The sequence below is a fragment of the Amblyomma americanum genome, chromosome 4 (assembly GCF_052857255.1).
Source record: "Amblyomma americanum isolate KBUSLIRL-KWMA chromosome 4, ASM5285725v1, whole genome shotgun sequence".
Lineage (NCBI taxonomy): Eukaryota > Metazoa > Arthropoda > Arachnida > Ixodida > Ixodidae > Amblyomma > Amblyomma americanum.
Window position 1 is genome coordinate 48,014,371 of NC_135500.1, and position 8,220 is coordinate 48,022,590.

At 42.7% G+C, this 8,220-nt stretch overlaps 1 pseudogene; it reads left to right on the plus strand.

The window, feature by feature from the left end:
- The first annotated feature begins 4,638 nt into the window (after positions 1–4,638).
- LOC144129482 (uncharacterized) lies at positions 4,639–7,820 on the plus strand (annotated as a pseudogene).
- Positions 7,821–8,220: the final 400 nt, after the last annotated feature.

Consider the following 8,220-nt stretch of genomic DNA (forward strand, 5'->3'; position numbering starts at 1 on the left):
CCAGCCGCTGGAGCTTCCTCCGCCGCTTGAGAGAGGGCGCATGCGCAGCGGCGGCGGGATTCGCGAGCGGTTCGCTTGCATGTGAAACAGGCTTAAGCGGGGGCTCGCGCATGAAGGTAGCAAAAAACGAAAAAACTTTTTTCTTCCGCCAAAAAAAAAAAGTTTTTTTCTCCTCCATGGGCGCGTGCATCGAGGCACCCTACATGTGCAACCCATCGAGGCGCCATCGAGGCGCCCCCTTATCTGTTTTGTTGTCTCTGTTGATAGTAGAAAGCTTTAGAATAGGCTCGGGGTGAATAGGTGACCCTATCCGCATGCGCTTAGCGTTAGAGGAACGGGTTCACGTTTTCTGTCTGTAGAACAGGATCGCTTCGCGTTGCTAGAAGGCCGCTCCATGACGGCGGTAAAGAGAAGCTTTCAGACGAAAAAAGTTAATATATATGCTGTGTTTTTCATTGTGTGAATAAAAATACACGTAATCTGTTGTAGTTACCAATTACTACTTAGAAAATGTGAAAAATAATGCAAATATTTTTTTATGATGCGGACATGTTCAATCCGAGCAAAGACTATCCAACAAGGAAGTTGCCGCCGATATTGAAACGAACCCGGGGCCCGACACGGCGGCTTTGTTACAAACTATTCTTGATGGTCAAAACGAAATCAAGGCGGATATATCAGAAATGAAGCATAAGCTGTCTAACATGGAAACGGTGGTATCTCATGTGACCGAATTGGCTAAAAGGCTTCAGGAGTCTGAGAAAGAACTATCTAGTTTGCGTGCAAGCATGGATAACATGTTGAGAAAGATCGACGACCTCGAGAATCGTTCTCGTCGAAACAATGTTGTCATTCACGGTATTCGTGAGGTTCCAGATGAAACGTACGAACAGCTAAAAACCAGTGTAGTAAGCGGTGTTTTTCATGAAAAACTGGGCGTTTCCGTGGCGAGCACCGAACGTATTCATAGGCTAGGACGACCAAGCACAGAGCGTCCCAGGCCTGTAATTGTGCGTTTTGGCAACTACAATCAAAAGGTAGAAGTACTAAAAAATACCAAGAAGTTGAAGGATACAAATTTTTCCGTTCACGAAGATTTCTCAAGTATCGTCAGGAACTGAAGGCAAAACCTTTGGAAGAGTGCTGCAGATAACCGAAAGAACGGACAAAAAGTGGCTTTAATCTTTGACAAGCTGAAAATAGATGGTGTCATGTATGCTTGGAATGACGTTACAAGCGAACGTTATCAGGTTCATCAGCCGCTATCAAATGCTTCCACGCCTGCCCGAGAGAGTGCTTCTACGCCTACCCGGGGGAGTGCTTCTCCATCTGTTCAAGACTGACAGACAAGCGGAATAGAATTTCATATACTAAACATAAATGCACGCAGTCTTGATAATAAGGTAGATGAGCTGGAGCACGTTTTATTAGAACACCAACCTGATGTCGCAGTTGTCACGGAAACTTGGCTTCACCTTGATATTTTGGATACGGAGATATGCCCCCCTGGGTATGGCGTTATCAGATTTGACCGCAGCAGCCGAGGGGGAGGCGTAGCTATTTTCATTGACAATACGATACAGCACACGGTTATTTCAGGCCCTCATAACATCGAATCCGCTTTTTGCCGACTCTATCGCGGAACACATGAAATTTTAATTGGCGCTGTATATCGTCCTCCGGGCGCAACTTCAGACGTCATTGATGCATTGAACGACTTTCTACACCATTTGCGAATTCAAAACAAAAACGCGATAATCGCGGGGGATTTTAACGTTGCGGATATGAAATGGGATGAAATGATGCCGGGGCAACGTGAACGAGAGGCAGCGCTCGGTTTTCTAGATTTGTGCTTTTCTCATGGGCTTCAGCAGGTAGTACGAGAGTACACAAGAGTACAGGGTAACAGCAAATAACTTTTAGACCTTCTTTTTCTAACTCAAGGTCTTTTGTCACAGCCGGTGGAGGTAGAAGTGTTGCCTGGTCTTTCCGATCATTGTTTAGTTAGTATGAAATTGTCATTTGCCTCTTTTCGAAAGAAAACGATTGAAGTGTCATCTTACAGAGATTTTAACAGGGCAGACGACACCGCCGTACTTGACGAGCTAGATTACTGCTTTGGCCCGTTTGAAGAACTAAGCTGTAACGAATCAGTGACTGTTAATGAACTATGGTTAGAATTCAAATCTTTAGTCCATAGGTGCATAACTCGTTATGTGCCACTGGTCACAAAAAAGAAACGTGCGTGCAGTCCGTGGATAACAAGGAACATTATTCAACTAAAAAGAAAAATCGGCAGGCGTAGGAAAAAGTACCGACGCACACTCGATCCGGCTGCGTTGAGTGACATGCTAGCTCTAAGTAGCAATATGAGGTCACACATAAAGGAATCTAAATTTACGTTTTATAATGTTACATTGGAAAAATTTCTACGAGAATCACCTCAAAAGTTTTGGAGATACTTGGCAGTACCAAAGAAAAAAGTCGCGGAGATAAGCTCAGAGAGCGGACCTATAAGTGAAAAGACTGAAATGTGCGATCTTTTCAATAGATACTTCGCAAGTGTTTTCAGTGAAGACGATAACAAGCCAGCGGATACTAGGTTCGCTGCTGAAACACGCGCAATTGACGACATAAGCTTATCGATAGAAGGCGTACTGAATTCATTGTTGAGCCTAAAAACATCAAAATCAATGGGCCCTGATGATATTCCTAACCTGTGTTTGAAGCGATACGCAGAATGGTCAGCTAGATACCTCGTACTAGTGTTTAGGAAGTCACTATCAATAAGCACGGTTCCCGATGATTGGAAAACTACCAAATAGTTCCTATTCTCAAGACTGGAGATTCAAAAACGGTCAGTAATTATCGTCCCATCGCACTAACGTCAACCTGTTGTAAGCTTCTAGAGCACATTGTCTCAAAGCACATTCGACAATACTTAACAGATATTAAATTCTTGAATAGGTGTCAGCATGGTTTTCGACAGGGCATGTCAACGGTTACACAATTAATAGAAACTTTGCATGATTTTAGCGAAATCATTGACCAGAAAGGGCAAATTGACGTAATATTCCTAGAGTTTAGGAAAGCCTTCGATCAGGTAAATCATAGAAAACTTTTAAGCAAATTTCAATCAGTACTCAAAATCTCAAATATAGTTCGTTGGCTGGAAAGTTTTCTTGTGGGCCGCAGGCAATTTGTAAGTATTGACGGGAGCGCATCCCAAGTGTGTAACGTGACATCCGGAGTGCCACAGGGCTCGGTACTCGGACCGTTATTGTTTCTTGTTTACATAAACGACCTCATTGAAGATTCAGAAATCAAGGCCAGATTATTTGCAGACGATTGCATTATTTATACTAATGTTAATTCAGTTGAAGATCAAGTTAAGCTTAATGGTTACCTGCTCAACATTAGCGAATGGTGTAGAAAGTGGCAAATGTCTTTAAACCCCAGTAAAACAGTATGGATGACAATCACACACAAACATCAGCCACTCGAATTTGACTACTCATTACAAGAAAACAAACTTAATCAAGTAACAGAATATACATACCTGGGAGTGACAATTACTTCAGACCTGCGTTGGAACACTCACGTACATAACATTGTTGCTAAAGCAAATAAAAGATTAGGATTTATTAGGCGGTCACTTAAGCATGCTACACAGGATACTAAACTTACGGCTTATAAGATGCTCGTACGCCCGATAATGGAATATGCGTGTGAGGTGTGGGATCCCTACACTCAAACACTTGCAGCTGAACTGGAGCGAGTGCAGCGACGTGCACTTCGCTTTATCTATTCTCGCTTCCGAAGACAAGATCAGGTAAGCCCACTTTACACTTTAGCGAGCTTGCGCCCTCTTCAATGTCGCCGGAAACAAAAAAGACTCATTCTTTTCTATAAGATTATGAACAACATGGTACATATCGATAAGCAGCGATACATAAGCGAAACTACTTCACGTATCACTCGGGGTAAACATTGCAGACACGTAAAAGAACAAAAGTTTTCTAAGCACTGCTACAAGCATTCCTTCTTCCTGTCCACAGCGAGAGAATCGAACAGACTGCCAGAGAATGTGGTGCTCGCATCGGGTGTGGATGTGTTCTCTGCCGGAGTTCGTGATTGTTGGTATAGTGCCTGATATAATGCGCCTTGCATTTGTGTTGGGCATGGTGTTTTCACATTGTTTTTTGTTTCGTTGCAGCGATATTTTTGCGCATTTTTATTTGTTGCTTAGAGGTCAGTTCCATTTTTGATATGTTAAAACTTGGCACCGACTGGATGGTGCTGGTGTTTTGTTTGTCGTGTTCCGCCTTTGTAATCTGTACCCTGTATCGCTCCTATCTTGGTCCTGACCGGACTGATAGTATCTCTAATAAATAAATAAATAAATAAATAAATAAATAAATAAATAAATAAATAAATAAATAAATAAATAAATAAATAAATAAATAAATAAATAAATAAATAAATAAATAAATCAATAAATCAATAAATAAATAAATAAATAAATAAACAGCTGATTGCCTCCGTGAGGGTGCCTTGCTTTGTTTTTTTGCATAACTTCTGCGCTCGCTTTGGCACTAACTGTTTCGTCTTCGCACACTTTGTTGTGGCTTTTGAACGATGCCGAGGTTGAGGCGCTTTCGGGTAGAATTGCTGTGCGACCAGCTCCTCTATCTGCACCTCAGCTGGAGCGAAACAGAGGATCTTTTTCTCCGGTACCGGGAGCCCGCGCCGCGACGCTACACCTCAAGCAACGGGCTTCTCAACGCGGATGCCCTGGACGAGGAGTCGCTTCGGCGGATGTTCCGATTTGATAGAGAGCATCTCGGCGCACTGAAGACCTCGCCTGTCCTAATAGGTGGTGGGACGTAGAGCCCATCTTCGGCCGTCATTTTTCGGCAATGTCGAGCATTGTGGCGTCACTTTTCGGCCACATTGAAATTACGTTTGGTAATCTTCTGTACTTGCACCGAGTAACTGAAACTGGCGGACTTGGCTCGTTTTTCAGACGGGCGTGTACGTCAAACAAGGCGAGCTCTTTTCCGAGGCCCGAAAAAAGTTACTCAAGGCTGCTTTTTTTCACATTACAGAGAACTTCGTAACTGCAGCTAAACATCTGTGCAGAAAGAAGTGTTTAATGCGCAGTTTGTGTGTGAAACCATTAGCGACGCAGCAATTTTTTTAGGGATCTTTAACTGCTTCTGCGAACTGTAAGTAGGGTTTTGGAATGTTGCATACTTCTGTTCGGCCAGAAGCCTTCATTTGTACAAAAAAATAGTAATGTGCCGGTTTTATTGCAGGCTGCTCATCGCAGGGGCTCCCCTCTCACCAAATGCTGGGGATTCGTGGATGGCGCTGCCAGGCCCATATAGCGACCAACTATAAACCAGAGAATCTATTTTTCTGGACACAAGCGGCCGCATGCCGTCAAGCACCAAGCCAGAATGTGCGCAAATGGTATTGTTTGTAAAACTCGATGGACAATACCCTGGCCACAGGCATGATAAAGGTGAGCCAAATATATTCAAGGTTTTGCCATTAAAGATGTAAATTTACAGCTTTGGTAGGTATCTCATTAGGTTTGCAACTGACATTTCAGCACTAAATAGAGTTCGTTTAGGAACTGTAATTTAATGCGATGTCATGTCAGCCATGACCAACAAGTGCAGTATATTCGCCGCACATCAATTCAGTGTAAACAGGTTTGCTTGCATGGTTTTGACTTACCAATACAAGTCTGTGGCGTTGAAAACGTCGTGTTATATATTCATACCTGGTGCACCTATTCTTCAAAGGCTGTACTTAAAAGCCATGAAGTCATTGCGCTTTCTTAGCAGCAGTGACCTGAAAACCTCTCTTATTGGCAGAATGTAGAAATGCTCAGCCATAAATAGTAGTAGCATCAATAGCAACTAAGATAGGTTCTATGGCAGTGTCTACGAGAAATCAAATTAGGCACTGCTTTGTGACATTTACACATATTTTTTCTGTGACATAAAACCTTTAGAGTAACGAACATCAGTGCTATATAATACTGGATGGTTGCAAATGGCATATAAATTGTGAGAAATCAGTTTCCTGTAATATTCTCAGCAAAATGTTGTTTATTTATGAACAATGAGCTCAGCTGAATTTGCGGAATATTGAGATTGTGAAATGTATAGCAGTTTTATAGCAGTGTGCTAAGTTACGAAAATAACACTGTTGTCATTGAAAGACCATACCAGTGAGCAGCCTTCATTTTTTACCTATTGATTTCAACACTTCAGTTGCAGCATACATTACACAATTAATAATATAACACATTACATGCGCAGCTGTATTAGTGTTAGTGAACCTGTGTTCTTGCTTATGCGTACACAATACCTAGTGCTAGCTGTTTACTGCTACAGAACAAAAGCGTACTGCACAATATTCATTCAAAGAAAACTTACAGTCTGGGAATGGCCAAGAGGAAATTACTTTTTTTTAATGATGTGTGACCGTAATAAGGAAAATCACATGACTTACATGAACCGTGAAACAATTACAATCGAAGTAGCAGAAAAAACAAACACCGCTGGCTGTACCCGAACAGGCAACCTTCGAATTACACGTCCTTTGCTTTGCCAATTGAGCTACAGTGGTGCATGCCTCCCCAGCTAATTGTTCGGGTATATATATTGATGGAAGTTATTGTCTTGTATTTGAGAGCCTTTACCAGGACAAGCGGCGGGCGTAGAACGTCCACATGAAACCGCAAGTGTCACATGGAACGTGAACGAGAGGGATGGTGGACGCTGTGAAAGTCCTCTTAAACTCCCCTCGGCACCAAGACGCTGAGTCTTTGACTAAGGCAATGCAGTGAACAGAATGAAAGGAAACTGAAGAACTCGCGTAAATACAACCAAACGAACAGTCCTGAACAATTAGCAGGGGAGGCATGTACCACACTGTAGCTCAATTGGTCGAGAATCGGACACGTAATTCGAGGGTTGCTGATTCGGGTCCAGCCAGCGGTGCTTGTCTTTTCTGCTACTTCGATTTTAATTGTTTTATGACTCATGTAGGTCATGTAATTTTCATTGTTATATTTACACATTATTAAAACAAAGTAATTATTCCTTTGCCATCCGCGGTGTCAGACTGTTCGTTTGCTTTGATTTTATTTACGCGAGTCCTTCAGTTTGCTTTCATTCTGTTCAGCACACTGCACAATATTCAGTGCATCACACGCCTGCCTTAGTAGAGGAAAGAAACTAGATGCCGTTGCCGGGGTTTTTCATAAATCTGCAAGTTTACCCATGATTATCCTAACTGAATGTTTAGAGTTTTTCCTTTAGGCATAGTGATTATTCATTTCTGTTACATGTTTTCCGGGCATCCTAGGAGACAGTGGCCTGCATGGAAAGTTGCTGGATTTAGTGAACGGCTCCGTCTTCACTACCTATGGGGATCCAGCCTATCTCCTGGGCCCTCTCCTGATGCGGCCGTATGCAAGTGCTGCACTTAGCTGAGAACAACAGCTGTTTAACTGTGCGATGAGCACTGTTCGTCAAATCATTGAGTGGGGGTTCGGCAAGACTGTCAGTATGTTAGTATTCTTGTATTGCGAGAAGAACCAAAAGCTGCTCCTGCAAAACGCACCCCAGATGTACAAGGTGGCAACCGTACTTGTCAGTTGCCACACATGTTTGCACAGGAGCCAGGTTAGCGTATTTTTCTTGCTTGTGGCCCCCAAGCTTGCAAGGGTATTTAAGGCCAGCGGCGTGAACACTGACATGCTGTCTTCTTGTGTTCTGTATAAGAAATGCAAGTGGTAGCCTCTTGCGGCGCACCAATCCACATGAAATGACATGAGCACAAGACAAACAAGGAATACAAGCACTTGGTGCTCTTGCAAAATTTATTGGCACACATTAATACTGTGTTTAAATTAACTGTAGACAAAGGGTTGTGTGGTGCTCTATGCTTGCATTTGTGATATGTTGGGTTGAATGTTTTCAAGCAGCATGTCAGCTTAGAATTAAGCCATAGCGGACAGCTGCATATTACACCTGGGGTTCTTAAGGTATGTGCGCCGACATTTTGGAGAGCACACGCATATTTTTGGATTTCTCTTCTTTTGATATGGGGCTACCTGTGATTTCACCGAGTCACCTAAGCCACTGCAGCGAACTGCTCTAGCCAAAGTTAATTGGTTGTTTGGTTTATGGGGTTTAA